At 42.1% G+C, this 17739-nt stretch overlaps 1 protein-coding gene across 5 annotated transcripts in view; it reads left to right on the top strand.

Annotated features, from left to right (window-relative positions):
* Nucleotides 1-9381: 9381 nt before the first annotated feature.
* The window catches only part of KIAA0232 (KIAA0232 ortholog), a 73560-nt gene continuing 65202 nt past the window's right edge, over nt 9382-17739 (top strand). For 4 of the 5 annotated variants that reach the window (XM_072863281.1, XM_072863283.1, XM_072863278.1 and 1 more), the window contains exon 1: nt 9383-9852. The gene's annotated coding sequence lies outside the window, so the exon portion shown is untranslated. Of the gene's footprint in view, nt 9853-17739 lie in introns of all 5 variants that reach the window. The other variant, XR_012042817.1, reaches the window with a different exon arrangement.

Raw genomic sequence — 17739 nt, 5'->3', positions numbered from 1 at the left:
TTGCTGCTGCAATAATATCATCACAAGAGCCTGTCTGTAGAGATTTCTGCCGCTGTTGTGTGTGAGTGCAGAAACATGTTGGTACAACCTCTCTATTCAGCCCTGGAAAGGCCGAGAGCCTGGTGAGACCAGTGGAAAGACTGAGCTTCTACTCAGTGGAGCAGCACTGTACTGTCCACTATGCCTACGATGATGTACTCTTGACAGGTGATAAATCATGTCAACCTCCCTAGCTGCCATAATGTTTCCATTGCAGTTATATCTACGTATCTATTTATTGTGATGTTTTATCTTGCGGGTTTTAAATATGATGTGCAGTGTAATCCAAATGCAATGAGGCAAGTAACTGTAAAAGCCAAAATTAGGATACAGAGAACAATGTATTTCAAATTAAGTGGGAACAAGATTACTTGGTAGATGAAAATAATGAGCACCTTCAGTGCCTTATGTGCATGCAAATGATAGGTGTGCCAAAGGAATATAATATCAGCTGACATTACAAAACCTACCACCATGGAAAAGAAGAGAAGTGCACTGGAGAACCTAATTGGTGCAGAATTAAAATAAAATCCCCCCAAAATCAACATCACAAGCAAATAAGTATGCTGACTGAACCTGCTACGGCATAAACTGAAAACCTGGCTGCCCCCGATGAGACATGCCTCAGGTGAACCCCTGAAATGGGATGGTGAGCCAGAAAAAGGTGCGCAGTTAAAAAGTCCTCTGCATCTATGGGTAAAAAAAATTTAACAAATCATGGAAGTTTGTTATCACCTCATGTAACTACAGAAAGCTGAATAGTTGACACAATCACACGCTCAAAATTTGAGACCGCTCGCGGAAAAATGTAAGTGCTTGTCATTGACTTTGCATGAGACCACTAACAGCAGTGAAATCAGGCAGTTACTAAGTTTCAACTGAGCTATTGCTAAGGTTTTCTTTGTAAAACAAATGGGGCAGTACTTTTAACATACATTGGAAGTACTTCTTTCTACCACTAGCTTGTGTAAGTTTTCAAAACTCCCTTGTCACAAATAATGACAAGTAGTGACTGTCTAGAAAAGTCAGTTAATGAGTTTGCTGAAAAGAAACTGCAGCTGAATGCCTCACTTTCACTGCACGATACCTTACCAGACATGAAAATCTACGAAACCAGGAACATGAAGACTAGTATCATATATATGGTTAACCTAATTCACAGAAGAAATACTGCACAGACGCACAGAAAATGTATCAAATATCTTAAGGAGGTGAATCCAAACTATGGGAATTTACCCCCTCATTCAAAAGTTATGTGACTGTAAGCAGGGAAGCTGCCTTCTTTACTTTTCCAAGTGTGCATGTCTTGAAGATGAGAGAGCAAGTAACACATTTCAGTTTTAAGAGCCTATCTCTGCTCATTGGTCTTCCTATCAGCTTTGTAATAGCCCCAGTCTGCATGGTGCCTAAAATCCGAGAGAGCTATTCAGGTCACCTATTATCCATGGAAGAGCTTAAAATTTACTACAGTTTCCACGTCAGACTGCAAAATTTTCTACAAAGATCCCCACACATACTTAAAAGTATCCCAAACTGAACTCTTAAAGCTGTAATTGAGAAAGAAGTGCCTAAACTCATCCCCATGCACCCATTCCCACATGTAGCATCGATTAATAGCACTGAATTTAGCTCAAAATCCATTTAGTACTCCCAGCTGACATTAGCACTCTTATCCTGCCGCCTGTGGAGAGAGCTCTTCCAGAAGAGTGCTCTAACCAGCAGTCTAGAGAATAGCTTAGGATGTGGTCCATATCCTCCCTCCTCTTAACTCTCAGTAACTCACCTATGAGATAGATAGTGTTTACATTTTGCATTACAGAGCTGAGTAAAGTGCATACATATAAATGGAAGTAGAGTTTGAATTCCAAGACTTTTAGACTTTTCATTTCAAAGGAGTATCTTCAGCAACAAGATATAGGGAGTTAGGGTCTGGTTTTATATTCTTCTTGGTTCTGCCTTTCCTTTCTGAACAATAACCTAGTTGCAACAAGAGGGATGGAGAGTGGCCTGTATCCTAGGGCATTCTACCATTTGCTCATTCCTTTGGAAAATCAGAATCAGTGAGTTCACCTTACTCAAGACTGAAAATGTCCTACAAGAAACATTTCTGTCTTCTAAGACAAATGCACAAATCAACAGATTACTGTGCACAGGGCTGCCACAGCTACATCCTCCACTGGTACCTACCCGCTCTGAAGACATAAAACAGTATTTTGAACTCTGAAGTTATGTTTACAGTGGCATATAAACCAAGATGGGGGTATGGACTTAAACACAGGACTACATAGTACTTAACTGTTAGCACAGTTGGCCAATAACAACTGCCTAGCATCATTTGGAGATAGCACATGCCAAGAACCATTCCCGACAGGAAACATGGATGCTGCCACACCGTTTTGGGGACTGGAGAGAAGGAAGTGCCGTCATGCAGATGTGAAGTGGCGGCCCCTCATGGCCCCTACTTACTTGTAAAAACGTCTTAGTGTCCAGAGTTATTTCTGGCAAAGCCAAACCTGCTGACTCTTCAGATGGTTTTCAATAGTGTTTTCCACTGATGAGCTCTAAGTACTTCTCCATTTCAGCACACGGGAGTCCTGGGTCAGCTGGCAACCCCAGGCAGTCGGGGCAGAGAAGCTGGTGCCTCATACAGGTGCTCTGAATCCCTTTTTACAGGGGCTTATAGTTTTTCATTGACTGCGGAAGAAATATTGCCAAAATATTTTTTGGCACAGCAATGCTTCAATTCCAGATATGGAAATCAGTTTCATGCACAACAGTGAAGCATGGAGTTTTCAGCTTTTTTCTTAAGGATTTCATTTCCTACCTGAAAAACTTTGCAATGAAGTACTGTTCAATGTACAGAAGCACATGCGTCTGTGAAACTATGCTCCCAGGAATAAAGACCTGTAAAATCAAAATATTGCAACAAGCCAGAAAGCAATGGCTTTAGCTGCCAATTCTTATTCACCGCTGTGATTATTGACATTGACATTTAGGAAGAAAATATTTGTTCTGAGAAATAAACTATTCTCTTATTTAATGATACTGCATTCCTTTTACCCCTTCAACAAATAAAGTCCAAGCGATCCATCTCGTAGGATTATACTCCCATCTGTGATCTGTAGTTGTGGCCCAAACCTGGCATCTACTGTCCTCTTCTGATACACCACCACTGCATTAGTTTGGTTTTTAGTGCCTCCTCCTTGTGTTATCTGACCACAGTAAGTTCATCATTTAGCTCTATCTGGGCCTACAATCAGCCTCTAAGAAAAAAAAATGTTGCTTTCTTAGGGGAAATGACCTCCATCTTCCCTACACCTGGAAAAGCTGGCTGGGTCTAGACATTTAACCATTTCTTTATTTCATGACCTCTTCAACTGCTGAAATATGTGACGGTTTTAACATCAAGACAGTAATTTTCATTCAGCCAGTTAAAGCTATGCCTACTTTTTTTGTCTCTTGGGAGTTGATATTGAAATAGTATCAAACTCAAAAGACACACCAATTTCAACACAAAATCCTGATTAAACTAGAAAATAAGTAGTTTTCATCTCAACAGAGATAGCTTCTTGATAGAAAACACCTTTATAACATATATACATAAATTGGCCTTAGAAAGTCAGATACTTTTGTTCCCATTAACAAGTTCCAGTGAGTAACTCTTCAAATGAGCATCTAAATACCATTCACTTAGAATTACAAGCCAAATTATCATGAAAGATACTTCAGAGAGCATATCAGTGTAGCTGCAAAGTATTGAAATATTAGCTACTTCTTGACAGAAAAATATCCTTTCCTTCTGTCGTGCTGCTCAGTTTTTTCTATTTCAGGCTGACAGCCCTGTAGTCAATCACACAAGCTAGAAATCTCTCCTCAGTGTAGTTAAAGATTTGGAAATGCAGGTACTAGATCTCAGCATGTATTTCGAAACAATTTTTTTCTAAGATGAAAATGCTAATATTTTTGTTGGGATTCAATACCTTTTTCAAATTCTGCTTTTGTCAAACTTGACTTTTTTTCCTATTCGATATGAACTCTTTGTAATGGCTGCTGGTATTAATCAGCCACCCTTAATGGTTCTTCAATACCTATGGAATTACTTATTTTTAATGGCAGCACTTCCTAGGTTATCAGTTCTATCAGAAAGCAGCAATGGCCCTTCTCCCTTCTGCTCCCACACAGATAAAATATGTTAGCTTACACATTAAAAAAATATACAGAATAAACATGAGTTTATTACAGCCTATAAGTCATGCATACAGATTCACTTAAATGCCACAGTTTTCAAAACATGTATTTCTTTTTTTTTAAACATCTGAAAACATGCACTATTTTTGCTTTGCAGTTTTTACCATGGGATCAGGTAAGAAAGCTTTTTTGATCAGTCAAAACATAATGTCAAGGTGCCAGGACAATAAGCCATTAATACACAAAGGATCTTTTCTTTTACTAGGGCCTGCAACAGAATATCATGTTAAGAAAATGCTGATGCATTGGATGAAAAGAATAATACCTTTGATGCAATTACTTTAAGAACTCGATACATTTTCATGTGTTTCTTTCACTTTTCATTTCATTTCATACAGATCATTAATAAAGATGACTCTTTTAGTATATTCATTCCAAAATCTGTAGCTGGGTCGTCAGCTAGTATAATGCAATCCACTCTGTTTTCAGCATCTTCACTGACTGAGAATATGGCCAATATCTGAAAAAAATGTTTGGTGGAATTAGTGTGGAACAGTAATTGTATTTCTGACGAGTAAGGCAAGGATTGGATGCTGATGCTGCAGGCTACTCAAGGATGGTTAATTGTATTCATGAACTATTTGTAAGACAGCAAGCTGCCAAAACCTCAGACATTTCCAACATGGTAATTCTGGAATGCTGTAGTAAATAGGAAAAAACAGATGTCATAATGTGTTTCATCTAGTTTAAAACTTAACATGTAATTAACTTAATGGCTTGACAATAGCTGATGTAGCAACAAATATAATGCAATTAAATTAGTACCTCATTATGACATCAAATTCTTCTACATATGCATTACCAAAAAAAAGATCAGATTTTGAGACATTGGTGTATTTTACGGTGACTAACTGTCCTTAAAATACAATCGCGTGTAATACTTGCTTTGTATTTCATCACTTGTGGAAATAATTTCATTTTTATAACACTGTACTTTCTGTAGTCTTTTCATTACACCACTAGTGAAAGCTGTTCCTTGGTTTATTGTGTCAAATGCTGTATCTAGGTACTTGGACTTTTGCATTCATTATGTGGTATAAAGCTTTCATTTTCTTTATCTTTTGTACTGCTTGGCTGTTTGTCCAAAGCGGTGTAGGCAATTATCAGGGTTCTTTCACATCTTCTCAGAGTATTTCTTACGGTAGACTTCAGGTGGTCTGTTTTATGCACAGAGCAGCATGCTGAGTCCTGTTCATGTATTATTTTGGACTTCCCAAAGGTTTCTCAAGGTATTATTAGGGTTTCCCAATTGTTAGTGCTGCAGGATGAAAAAGGGCAAGAGTATACAGACGCAGAATAACTTTAAAAAAAATGTAGTCCCAAAGAAACACCAACACCAAGCCCAGACATTCTTGGTACAGGACAGTGCTGCCTGACCTGCAATTTCTGTGACAGTTTCCTATGTGCAGTTTGTGTTCAAAGAAAGCAAAAATACATTTTGAGGTTACAGTGATATAGTTGTATTAAACAGAAAATAATTTTACTGTGAATTATGTAATTGATTTTTCAATTGACTCAGATCTTCCAAACTCACCATGCTAGCACGTTCCTGTTAAAGATACTGAAACCTGTAAGAGAGAAGTCTGAAAGGAAAAAGGTCGAACTGTAGCCTAATGCAGATCCTACTAAAATGTAATGTTACTTTCCATTCACTGCGGTGGATGAGGTCCTTGATGCTGACAACAAAGTGGCCCTCTGATGCTGTGGGTATCTACAGCTTGCTTTTTCGCTGTGCAGGGATATTATTAGGAAAGAGGGATCAGTAAAAAGGAATCTGAAACCTGATCTAGTGCTGAGGAATGCCTTCTGAATGTGTCTTTTGAACCTAGTTATTACTTCTGGGAGGTGTGAATGTTTTGTGTGAGTCTTTGCTCAAAACCTGAAATGGACCATGAAAAGTAGTAAAAAAGTTATGCAAGCTTTCATGCAATAAAGCAAAGTAGTTTCAAAGAGATAATTATATACTTCTGAAGCTGTACATCAAGATATCCAACAAAACGCATCATGTATCTGTTGGATGTTCCTTGTTCACCTTACATTAAGGTCCATCCATTTTCTGGATTTTAAAAATATCTATGAATTTATGTATATATTTAGATTCTGCACACTTAGATGGTCTTTTTTGTTCTTAAACTACATTTATTCCCTCATGAATGTTGCTCTACCTCCATTTCTAAAATGCTGAATGGGCAGAGTGCTTCTATCAAGCATTTTATACGAACAGTTTATGAAGTGTGAACAATAGAGGACTGTCTAATGATTGGCTATCATGACTTTCAAAGTTAACTGATACAGAACCCCTGCCCAGGGAAAATCAGGGTTTTTTTTATTGCACCTAGCAGGAAATTTTAGGGAATATTATAAACTGACCAATTTTAAGGAAGTAAGATGGATGGCTGACAGTAAAATGCTTACAAGCCATGGCTATGTAATACTGAACTGCTGTGCAATTCCTCCTTCAATATGTTCCTTAATAGGAAAAAATATTATTGGTGAAACTGATACATTTTTTAGAAATTTATTGGAGACCCTTTCCAGCAGGGGTCAGAATGAAAAAGGGAAACAGCTGTACTTGCTGTGGCCGACAGCTAAAAGCACAAATCCATCAGTCACTCAGATGTGGTTTAGCATTCTTTTCCACACAGATATTTAGCCTTGATTTTCCAAACAAGTGCTGTCACCTACAATGCACACCCACCTAGTTGTTCTCGCTGCGTGCAGGTTGTCACACAGGGGCAACAAAGAGAGTTCCCATAGAGAACTTCCATCTTTGATAGCAGTTCAGAAAGGAACAGCCTCTGATCGGAGTTAGCATGCTCTGTCCGTATGGCTTTTTGGAGGAAAAGTTCATTAGCTGCTTCGCATGCCAAGGGACCAGCTGTCCTTCAGCACATGGAGCAGCTCTGATTGACCAGGAGGACAAGTGGGAAATAAGCTCACAGCAGTGCCAGCACGGCATATGGTCATGTACCAGCTGTTTCTGAAATGCTTGCCAAACAGAGACCAGAATCGGGTTGGCTGTTAGGAAAATAAAGTCCAACAAAACCCAACAAGCAGACAAAAAATTCCACTGTTGGGATTCCTGAGATCTGACCACAAAACCAGAACTGTCAATTTGAAATGTCACACAGCAACTACGTGAATATTCAGAATAATCTGTCACTGGCTTGCATGCTCTGACTTGCTCCATTCGCAGAACACTGATGTTCTGAGCATCTGGCCCTTCTACAGAGCTTTCAGAGAAAAAAAAATATAGAAAGGGTGAAATAAGGTAAGTGGGTTCATATTAGTGATATACATTACTAATACATTGAGAATACATTCAAAGACTGAATGGACATTGATTTAAATTGGTGCCAATTGTTATTACAGACAAATCCCAGGTGTCCCACATTTTACTGTATTTTATTTCTACCTTGAAAAGGGGAATTCAGATTCTGAGCTCATGAACAAAAGGAGATTTGATTGCGATTGGCACAAGTCTTATTACAGTGTTGGTGAAATGCTTCTGATAAACTAGTGGAATGACTCAGCAGAAACAGTCAGCAAGATTTTTTCCCCCAAAGCTTTTCAGTTTCAGCTTTTCATAACAAGAAAATAACTTAAACAGTAATTAAATAGTTCAGAGAACCACGCTGTCCTTCTATCACGGGGTTTAAAGCACTACTTTCTCTTTAGAGCTTTTCCATAACACTCCTTCAAGATTTGGAGGAAGCCGAACTGATGAACTCCACGTTCATATGACATCAATTACTGCCTCGGCAGCGTTTAAGAGAACATCAGTAGCTCATGTAGCTACACAATCCTGCGTATTCAACTTTAAAAACTTGGGCTTTTTGGCCAGTCAAATTTATGACTAAATTAGGTGCTAAGAATGTTCAAAAAAGGCAAACCCTAGCTAAAATAAAAATAAGAGCAATGCTGCTCTTGTATCAGGAAATGAGTATATAGACTGGGAGGCAGTGGTTACTCTCTTGGCTTGCGTTCATGTTTCTTATGAGACATATTTTTATATATAGGCTTAACTTGTCGAAAGGCCTAAACGGGACTACATCCAGGGTGTGGGGGGGATCATCTTGTCATAGATGAGCTTGGTTCCAGAGACTGAAGATGTTGTTTGCACAAAAGAAACAGTGTTAGCCAACGTAGATGACAAACCACATTTTGGAACTCTAAGAGCCATTCAGCAGTGAATAAAAGGAATAAAACCCTTAGGATTACACACAGACAGAAGACTTACTCTGACATCTTACATAATATTGACTTTCCTTAGACCCGTATGTATTCATATATTTGAGAAATGCGAGGTGCTAGTGTACACCTGAAAAGGTCATTATTATCCTCCCAATTAAGAAGCTTAATTAGTATTTTGGTGTGTCTTCTTTGTCATATTTTCAGTCTTACAGTGGCCCATTTTCACCCATCTACTATGCTAAAAATGTTGCTCTTTCATTACGCTAGGGTTGTGTAAACAGTTCTGATTAAGCTGGCATTTAATCAATTGGAATAAAATTTTCCCGGCTCCTGAGGAGCTCACCTACTAAAACCGACTTTCAATGGCATCAATCTTCTAAAAGACAACTTTCTTCCCAGACGGGCTTTCATTTAGCAGCAAAATAAACTTTATTTTCTAACCTTGCCCTCAGAGTCGTTAAGGATTTCAAAAGGACCTCACATTACAAACACCGCCACACTCCATCATTATCCCCCATTTCCTCCTTCGCATTCCTGCCCCGGCCCTGGGTGTTTCCCTCTCCGTCGTTACCACGCAGCCAGCCCTCCGGAGGGGCCGAGGGTGGCTCCCGCCGGCAGCTCGCTGAGGGAGACGAGCCGAGGCGAGGGGCCGCCGCCGCCCGCCTCCCCGCCCGGGTGACGGCTACTCCGAGGCACGACGCCGCTCCCCTCGCCCGCCGCCGAGGCGGCCCTCGGAGGCGCTCTCCCCGCCGGCCGGCCGGTGACTTTCAAACGCCTCGCCCGCCCCTTTTCTCCTCAGGCGCCCGGCGGACAGCGCGGCGCTCTCCCGGCAGGCGGGGCCGGGCCGAGGCTGTACAACCAGAGCAAAGGGATACTTCCCCTCCTCCCCCCCGCCCTTCCTGCGCGGCGGCCCGCCATGGAGCCGGCTCGCTGGCGGCCGGGCACTACTGGACGAGGACGGAGGGGCCCGGCCCCACCGCAGCCCACCCGCCGGCGCGGCGGAGAGCTCGGAGCGCCCCTCGCCGCCCCGCTGCGCACGCACAGGCACCCCAGCGCGGCCCCACAGCACGGCCCGCGCTCCTGGGCGGCGGGATCCGGGCCGCCCTCTGGGCGGAAGGATACGGGGAGGAGCCTGCGGCGCGGTCCGCCGGGGCGCTGAGTCCTGTTGCCGGGTGACGGAGCGGCCGGCCCCCCTCCCTCCCCGTGGCGCTGGGAGCCGCCGCTGCCGCCGCCGGTTTACGTAACGCCTCCCAGGGCAGGTCCCGGCTCCGTCCCGCCCGCCTCACTCGGGGACGGCAGCAGCGGGACGGAGTCCGCCGCCTCCTCCGGCTGCCAGAGGCCCCAGGGCCCCGCTCTGCGCCGCCACGGCAGGTAAATACCCGCCGCGGGCCCGGGGAGCAGAGGGAGGGGCAGGGCTGGAGGGAGGGCGGCAGCCGCCCTCCCTCCCTGTGGCAACGGGTGGACGGAGCCGGGAGGCGGTGGCGGGCGCCCCCCTCCCCCCCCTTCCTTCCCGCCGCTGCGCTGAGGGACGGGCGAGCTCGGCCCCCGGGGAGCGCCGGGCCGGCGGCTTGAGGCCCGGCCGAGAAGGCCCGCGCCGGCCCGCTCTCCCCTCCCCTCTCCGCTAAGAGCCCGGGAAGAGGAGGAGTTGCGGGGCCGGGCCTGGCCGGCGCTGGGAGGACGGTTTCCCGGGACGGCGCGTACCGCTTCTCGGCTGCGCTTGCCGCAGCGCGGCGGCAGCGTGCCGGGGAGGCCGGGGGCAGGGCCGGGGGGGAGAGGGGAGGAAGCACGGCGACGGGAGGAGAGGGGCCGGGGAGGGGGTGACAGGGAGCGCGAGGGGCCGGGCGGGGGGGCTGGCTGCAGGCCGGCGGCGAGGCAGGGCTCGGGGGCGGGGCCGGGGGCCCGGCCGGGGTGCCCCGGTCCGAGCGCCTGCCTGGGAGCGGAGCCCTCCCCGTTCCCCCCCTCCCCCCCCCCGTGCTTCTCCATCCCGGCCCGGCCCCTGGGGTCCCAGCGTCAGGTGAGCGGCTTGTGCCGGGGGTCGGGAGGGAGGTGTCGGAGCGGGAACCGGGGCTCCCGTGCCTTCGGGCCGGGTCACGCCCGGGAGGAGAGGAGAGGAAGGCAGCACCCACCACCCACCCGTCGTGGGTGCCAGCCTGCGCCGATGTCACCCGGTGCAGTGGACGGGGAAACCGGAGGATGCGGCGCTTCGGGTCAGGGTAGCGAGAACCTGAGCCGGGGAGCCCCTTCCCGGCCGAGCCTGACCGTGAGGTTGAAGTGACAGGGCTTTCCGCAGCCCCCCGGCTGCTGCCAGGCCCGGCTGGTGTGCGGGGATGGCTCCCGCCGTGACCTTTCATCCGGTGCGTAATTGTACAAAGCGCAGCCCGCGGCTGCTGACCGGTCAGGAGGAGCTGGGAGACGGGTCTAAATGCCTCGGGTTGGGGTGGATGGAAAGCACCGCTGGCTTAGCTGCGGCGGGAGGGGGTTACCCGGGGGCCGAGCTGGTGGGACTCGCTCCCCTCCTTCCCCCCCCCCCTTTCCAACAGCATTGTCCTTTAGGGCCTATTGAAGGCAAAAGGCGGATAGAAAGGCTAGGGCTGCTGCCGTTTCAGGAGGAGGAGCTGGGCTGATAGGAGACTGATGGGAGCCGCATCCTATGGCCGCTCGGAGCTGCGCGCCGCCTGGGCGGGCCCGGCGGGGCCGCAGCCTCTCGTAGGCAGTGGGCGGGGTGGGGGGGGGACAAGGTTTGGCGAAGGTTACAGCTGAATGCAGAAGTGACACAAACTGACACTTCATTCCAGCAAACTCATTTCCATCTTCTCGTGTCGCCTGGATTAAAAGTATACGTTCATTAAGTCGTGTTATGAAACTTTGAGAAAAGCGAAAGTGCGGTGCTTTTTTCTGTTTTGTCTGTTTTAATTACTCATTGCAGTACCTGATACTGATCTGAAGGGTGAAAATAGTACAATTTACTTGTCCTTTCAAAGAAACGACATTCCTGTATTCCTGTGTTTTCTGTATATAAGTAATTTGGGTTGTAGTTTATAGGCCTGGGATCAGAGGACACTGTGGTACAGGTAGTTGATTTTCCTTGTGCAAACCCTTTTAAATGTTTAGGTTTTTACCCTTCTGTTGTACACCATATATTACTTCTGTGTTCCTGGGATAAGGTGGGAATTGCAGATCAAATTTGGTTTCTTAGCTGTCAAAAGTGAGCTCGTGATGATTCAGTAGATAATTGTGTAAAACAAACTACTTCACTGCAGTGCTTAAAACCCAAGTATTGCGGGCTTCTCATAATCCATGGGAGTCTGAAATTGACATTTTTCTTTATTGTTTAAGACAAAAATATGCCTTATAAAAGTAAATGACATGGAACTTGATTGTTATGTGACATGTAACTGTACAGATTTTATTTTGTACTAATCCTCCATCTGCTGTTTCTTGTCAGTGTGGATATGCTAAAATGGTAGTGTACAACCCCTCCCTTCCAATCAATAAAGCATATCATATAGGTATCAAAATCTGCTATTTTGATCATTGAGATATAAGAGGGGATATAGATAACTTGAATAAAATTAGTAGTACACTATATATTTATAATGTTTTCTATTTTCAAAGACTAAGAATTACAGGGGAAATCCTGATTTGTGCACTCCATTGAAAGCATCAGCAGTTCATATCCCTGCCATATTCTGCTTAGCAGATACTCCCATATGTACAGTCACAGAACTTTATCAGTTCATTTGTTTTGTGCACTGAGAGGGTAATGATTCTTTGAGACCACAGATTCTGCAAATTTGTATTGGATGCGTGACCCTCTAGCTTTTCTGCTCATCAGCAGGAGAATCAGAAGGAAAGGAAGGGGCAAACATTTATATGTGACCCAAGAGGAAAAATTGGAGGCCTCGAACTTCTCTTGTTATCTTAATATGCTGATTTCATAACCTGCATTCGCCCCTGCTTCTGTTGTTGTTGCTATTCGTTATTCTTCCAAGTAAGAGAAATTCCATAGGGGTAAAATGATGTCAGCATTTTCCTTTGCTCGTTTGCTATTCATTCTAGCAGGAATAGGGACAGAGGAAGGTCTAGGTACTACTTATAACTTCATTATTTGTCCTTCATGAGAATCTTGTTTCTAGGTGAATAGGGGGAATGAAGGAAGCCAAGAGGTTGGTTTTATACTTAGCACGGGTGAATTTTCTTTGGAATTTTATTGGTTTTTAGGCATAGTGCTGTAGAGTCAGAATAGACTTTCTATCTACGTAGCTAGAATCCTAGCAAAATCATCTATCAGTTTGCTGCTTCTTTAAGCTTTACGTAAAGAAGCATACAAAATTTGTGATGGTGGATGTTGAAAGTTGTATGTGTTAAGTATTTCCTTTAAAGCCATCTAAATGTTAATGTGTTCAAAATAAGAAATTTGAGCTGTTTTTTTTTTTTAATCTGGGGTTTTCTGTAGTTTGTGGGAGTAAAAGACCCTTATTTATTGTTATTCCATTGCAGCTTGTTTTTCTTCTTTCTTTTCTTAAGACATACATTTATAGCATAGGTTTCATACCTCACTGATGGACTGATAATGTGGAGCCCCTAAAATTGTATAATGGTAATAACAACCAATAGCTAATGACTAAAAGTAATAACTTATTGCTATAATAAGATGAGTAACAATGTCTGGTAAAGCAGAATGGGATGAAGACAGCAAGATGTAGATTTACTGTAGGCTACGAGAGGTAGCAGGAACTATACTAGTTATCTGCACTGCTAGTGGAGCTTGGAATACAAATGATCTTCTAGAAGCTATTTAATATGCTCTGTTTATTGGGATAGTTTCTTCTGTACTGTGGAACAGAGACTAGAATCCTTCATTTTAGTCCAAGAACAGTTGCAGGCTGGTTAGGTAATTTGTAAATGTAATTATAGGAATGAGCTGTGTTGTGTCCATCCCCCCCAGTCCTGCCCCAACAATTTTTTCTGAGTAAGGTCAATTTCATGATACAAAATAAAAATGTTCAAATGAATATTTGAATGCTCAGTTGCATTTCAATATACAGACAAAAAGAAAATAGGCTGATAGGAGGGAAAAGTATGTTTTTTCATAATTTGAAAATAATTTACCAGATTTTTCTAGGCAGAAATACCAGGTAACTGCAGGACTGTCCGAGTGTTTTAGTTTTAGTTACAATATTTTTACTAAAAAGCATCTTGTTCTACTTTTCCCAAAAGTTGGTTGGGTGCATTTATAATGGATGCTAAGGGATTGACCGTGTATTTTATTGGGCCATGGTGGTGGTTGGAGGGGTGGGGGGAAGTGTTGAGTGGTTTGAACATTCCGTACAAAGATTATTCTTTCACAGACTTCTTACTAGAAGTTATTTCTCTAGCATTATTGGAAGCTACTGAGTATTTTTAATTTTTAATCTGCTATTTCCTTTATAATTTCACATGCAAGTGTTTGGATTTACCTGCATAAAACTATTAATTGATTATTTGTACATCATCTAGATTCTGTTTATAACTTGGCTTCTGTACATCCACTTTGGTATCTGTCTTTCCAAGAGATATATTTCTAAGGCAGTAGTGTGGAAATTTCAATTATAAAGAATTTAAATTCATTTTTCACTATTGTGATACTATATTTAATAAGTGAATTATATCCTGCTAAGTTTGTGCATAGTCTGTGTTCAGGCTTGCTATAACAATTTTCATTTTTAATATAATTTAGCGAATGTTTAAATTTCTCATTTTTACTGTATTGAGGAAGAAGTTTCAAATATGTGGTCCATGCTAATTTTACTTTTGTCTGTAACTTTCTAGGCCTTATTCTAGAAAGGATTGCCTGTGAAAATTTATACTCTGTGCAAAAAACTTGTTAATAAATAAAAATAAATTGTAACAGGGATGAAATCTGAAAGGTTTTGTGTTCTTTTTGTAACTTTAAAAAATCTTCCCCTCGTTACTATTACATTTATATAAGGAACAAGGTCTGCTGGATTGAACGCTGGACTAGGATTGAAGAAACCTGCAGGTTTCTATCAGCTCTGTCACTGAGGGAATTCAAGCAAATTGTTTCATCTTAATGTGCCTGTGTTTAAGATGCTGTATGGAAAGGAGGAGCTGTTATGCCTTTTATATGTTATTAAATTGTGTGAGTGTGGGCTTTTTGTTGTTTTTATGGTTTGGTGAGATGAACTAGCTTGGTTATAGAAGAATTCTGAAGGGAGACATAGTTGCATTGCAGAAGAGGTTTTGCATATATAGACTGTGGAAGAAAGTACAGAGAGATATAAGAGAGTAAGAGACTAGGAGTAGCTGAAGGCCAGAAAAAATAAAGCGAGTTTTCATAAGTTTGTATAGTTTTAACATGAGAACAACAGAGTTGCAAGATACGCTCTGCAAGGTTATTCCAGGTAGTGTTAGCTTAGTCAGGACTTCGATTGAGATAATCTTCAACAGTAAAATGGGAAAACGTGCTAAAACATACACAGAGTGATTAAGGAAATTATTTTGGTCATTTAGCATGTGTCATATGTGCTTTTTAAGAAAATAAAGTGTTTTGTTAGCCTAAAGAAAAAAGGCTGCTTGAAGCATCACTAATGAAGAAATCAGTAGTGTGTACTGCTGCCATTGGATGAGTAATTAATTCTCACTAAATCCTTGTGACACTGTAATCTGTTATTACAAACTTGAAACAAATTTGAAGACTCTGTGGCTGAGTGGGAGTGCAACATTAAAACACTGCATTGAATTTAGGACACTGGGGTATCTTGAAAGAAATGGGGCCAGCTTCCAGTGATTTGTCTGGTTGATAACTTTACTTACAAAACTTCAGGAAAAACTTTTACTGTTTCATGATATTTTAATTCTAATGGCTGAAGATTTTGAGGTAATGACTGTTACTAATTAGCTAAAGGTTGCTGTTGAGTGACTTCCTATTGTCCTGGTTCTGTCTTCTGGGGTAGAAGTTCACTCTGCTGCTTATTTGACTATTGCACTTAACAGTGAAACAGAATCACCTATAGGAATTCTTGTTTTATTGAAGTTTTTATAGCTGCTTTGCTGGAAGTCATGTTGAATTATGTGGGGTGACACAAGAGTTTTAAAATGTTTCTGTAAGTCCAGATATTAGTTTAACTTTTATATTTATATAGATCATTTTTTCACCAGCTTCTCTGAACAGGATATCTTATCAGCTTGAGAGAAGCCTCAGAGTTCCAGTTTTTAGTAACTTTGTTCTTGAGTTGTGAAAGAAATGCCTTGGTTAACAGTACAGTAACTTCCTTGAAGAGAAGTAATATAATGCTGACCTGCTGTTTTTGTAAGAGGTTTTCTGGTGGTGATAGTTAAATATTTTGCATTTTAGTAAAATAAGATTTCCAGCTGTCATTTGAAGTAGCAAACAGCACATTTATTATTTTAAGAGCAATATTAACCTGTCCTACCTGTTCAGTTTGTAAACTTTTTTAAAAATAATCGCATTTTTAAGCAACGTACTTAATCATAAAAGTGGAGATATGATATGGCAACAAATACCACCACTGTTTTTGTAGAAAAAGAAGAAGAAAAAGTTGTTTTCCTGACAATCTTACAACATAAACTGAACAAACAATGCCTATGCAAATGCACTCAAGTGCTAAAATATATATTCTTTCATGTGAATTGTTACTCTCTTCAAATTGGGGAGTCTCCTACTTCTGATATCAATTTCATAAATATATGGAATTTAATTTACTAACATTTTGGATTAAAAATTAGAGGTAGTAGAAGTGCAGGAGAAGAGCACTTGAAATAATTTCCTTTGTAGGTCTGCCATATTTTCTTTGCTGCAAAGTCAATATCTTCTCTACTGGTTAAGTCATAGAGCTTGCAAATGCAACTCTTTGTGGTTACTGAGCCTCTTGTGGCTGACAGGTATTGTACATTTTTACACAGCTATTAATGAAAACATTGTCTATATGTGACTTCCAACTGAATTTATGGTAACATCTTTTTTTTAATGAAAAGAGCAGTTGAAAAGACTATATAGTTAGGCAGTAGTTATATTTGTTTTTAAACCCTTCATGAAGCTATTTTAAGCTTTTCAAAAAGGTAGTAATTAACTCCTTGAATTGCAGACCAAGTATAGAAAAAACTTCAATAGTAAGCATTCAGAGAAGACCTTCATACAAATTAAAGAAGTTAAGAAAATAAAGTAAAAAGTGTAGTGTGGTCAGTAACTAGTTAGATGTTTATATACAGCTGGATTATTAACTTTGGAAGTATAAAAAGCTGGAGAAATACCATAGCCTTTAAATGGGCAGCGGTTATTGGATCTTTGGAATTAGTAATCCATTCTTCTTTTCTCTCCCCAACTGAAAGATGCAATGTATGCCTAAGAATAAATTGTATATTAATTGAAACAAATCCTATATAGTTGCACTGAAAGAGTGGCTACTGGGCTACTTGATGCTGCAGTAGTGTTCCAGCTGATGTGAAGAGCACTGAAGATTTTATGAGGGTGGCCGCACTGGTGGCCTGGGGGAGGATCCTTTCTGGTGGCCGCCAGTGCCTTAGAGGAGGCTGGCAACACCTGTTGGGGCACACTGGTGCCTGCGTCTACGCACTGAGATGGGATGAAACTGCAGGCAAGTCTGCGTTAATGGGCACACACGTAACTTGGCGCTCAGGCCTCCAAGCCGTTACCATTCTGCTTGGAAAGGGAGTTCAAACACAGGCAAATAGCTGTTAGTAACAGGTAGTTTAAACTGCTTTAAAAGTTGGGTAAATGGAAGACATCAGGAGGGCAGGAAGGAGAGTGATCAAAATAGTCGAGAGCATCTATCTGATCTTTCTGTTACTTGGCTGCATCCTCTATTGCATTGTTAAGCCCTGCATATATCGTGATAGAAAGGCTAGTAAATATAGTGAGATACAAGTAGGAGAAATCTTACAGGTTTTACATGCTAAAAGTCCTGAAGATAAATGTATTGATGAGCTTAAAATGTGTGTATCCTTTGTGATCTTAGTTATATTTGGTTTTGGTTTTTATTAGCTCCATTTATGTTTCCTTAAACCTGAGAAAGAGTTAGTATGATGATTGTAATCAACAATGTGCGGTCTGTTGCTTTTGTACATAGTAAAAGATACAGCTTTTGATAAATAGTGTCCCTGTGAAGATTCTCATGAGACTGAACAAAAAAGACTGTCTCCTCCTTGAAGTTACAGCTAGACAGGTATTTCTGCCCAGGACCTCTCAGGCCCTGTAGGAGTCCAGGCAATCCCTGT

The sequence above is a fragment of the Ciconia boyciana genome, chromosome 5, assembly GCF_034638445.1.
Source record: "Ciconia boyciana chromosome 5, ASM3463844v1, whole genome shotgun sequence".
NCBI lineage: Eukaryota > Metazoa > Chordata > Aves > Ciconiiformes > Ciconiidae > Ciconia > Ciconia boyciana.
The sequence above is the reverse complement of the archived record's forward strand: the minus strand, read 5'-3'. Positions and strand labels throughout refer to the sequence as shown.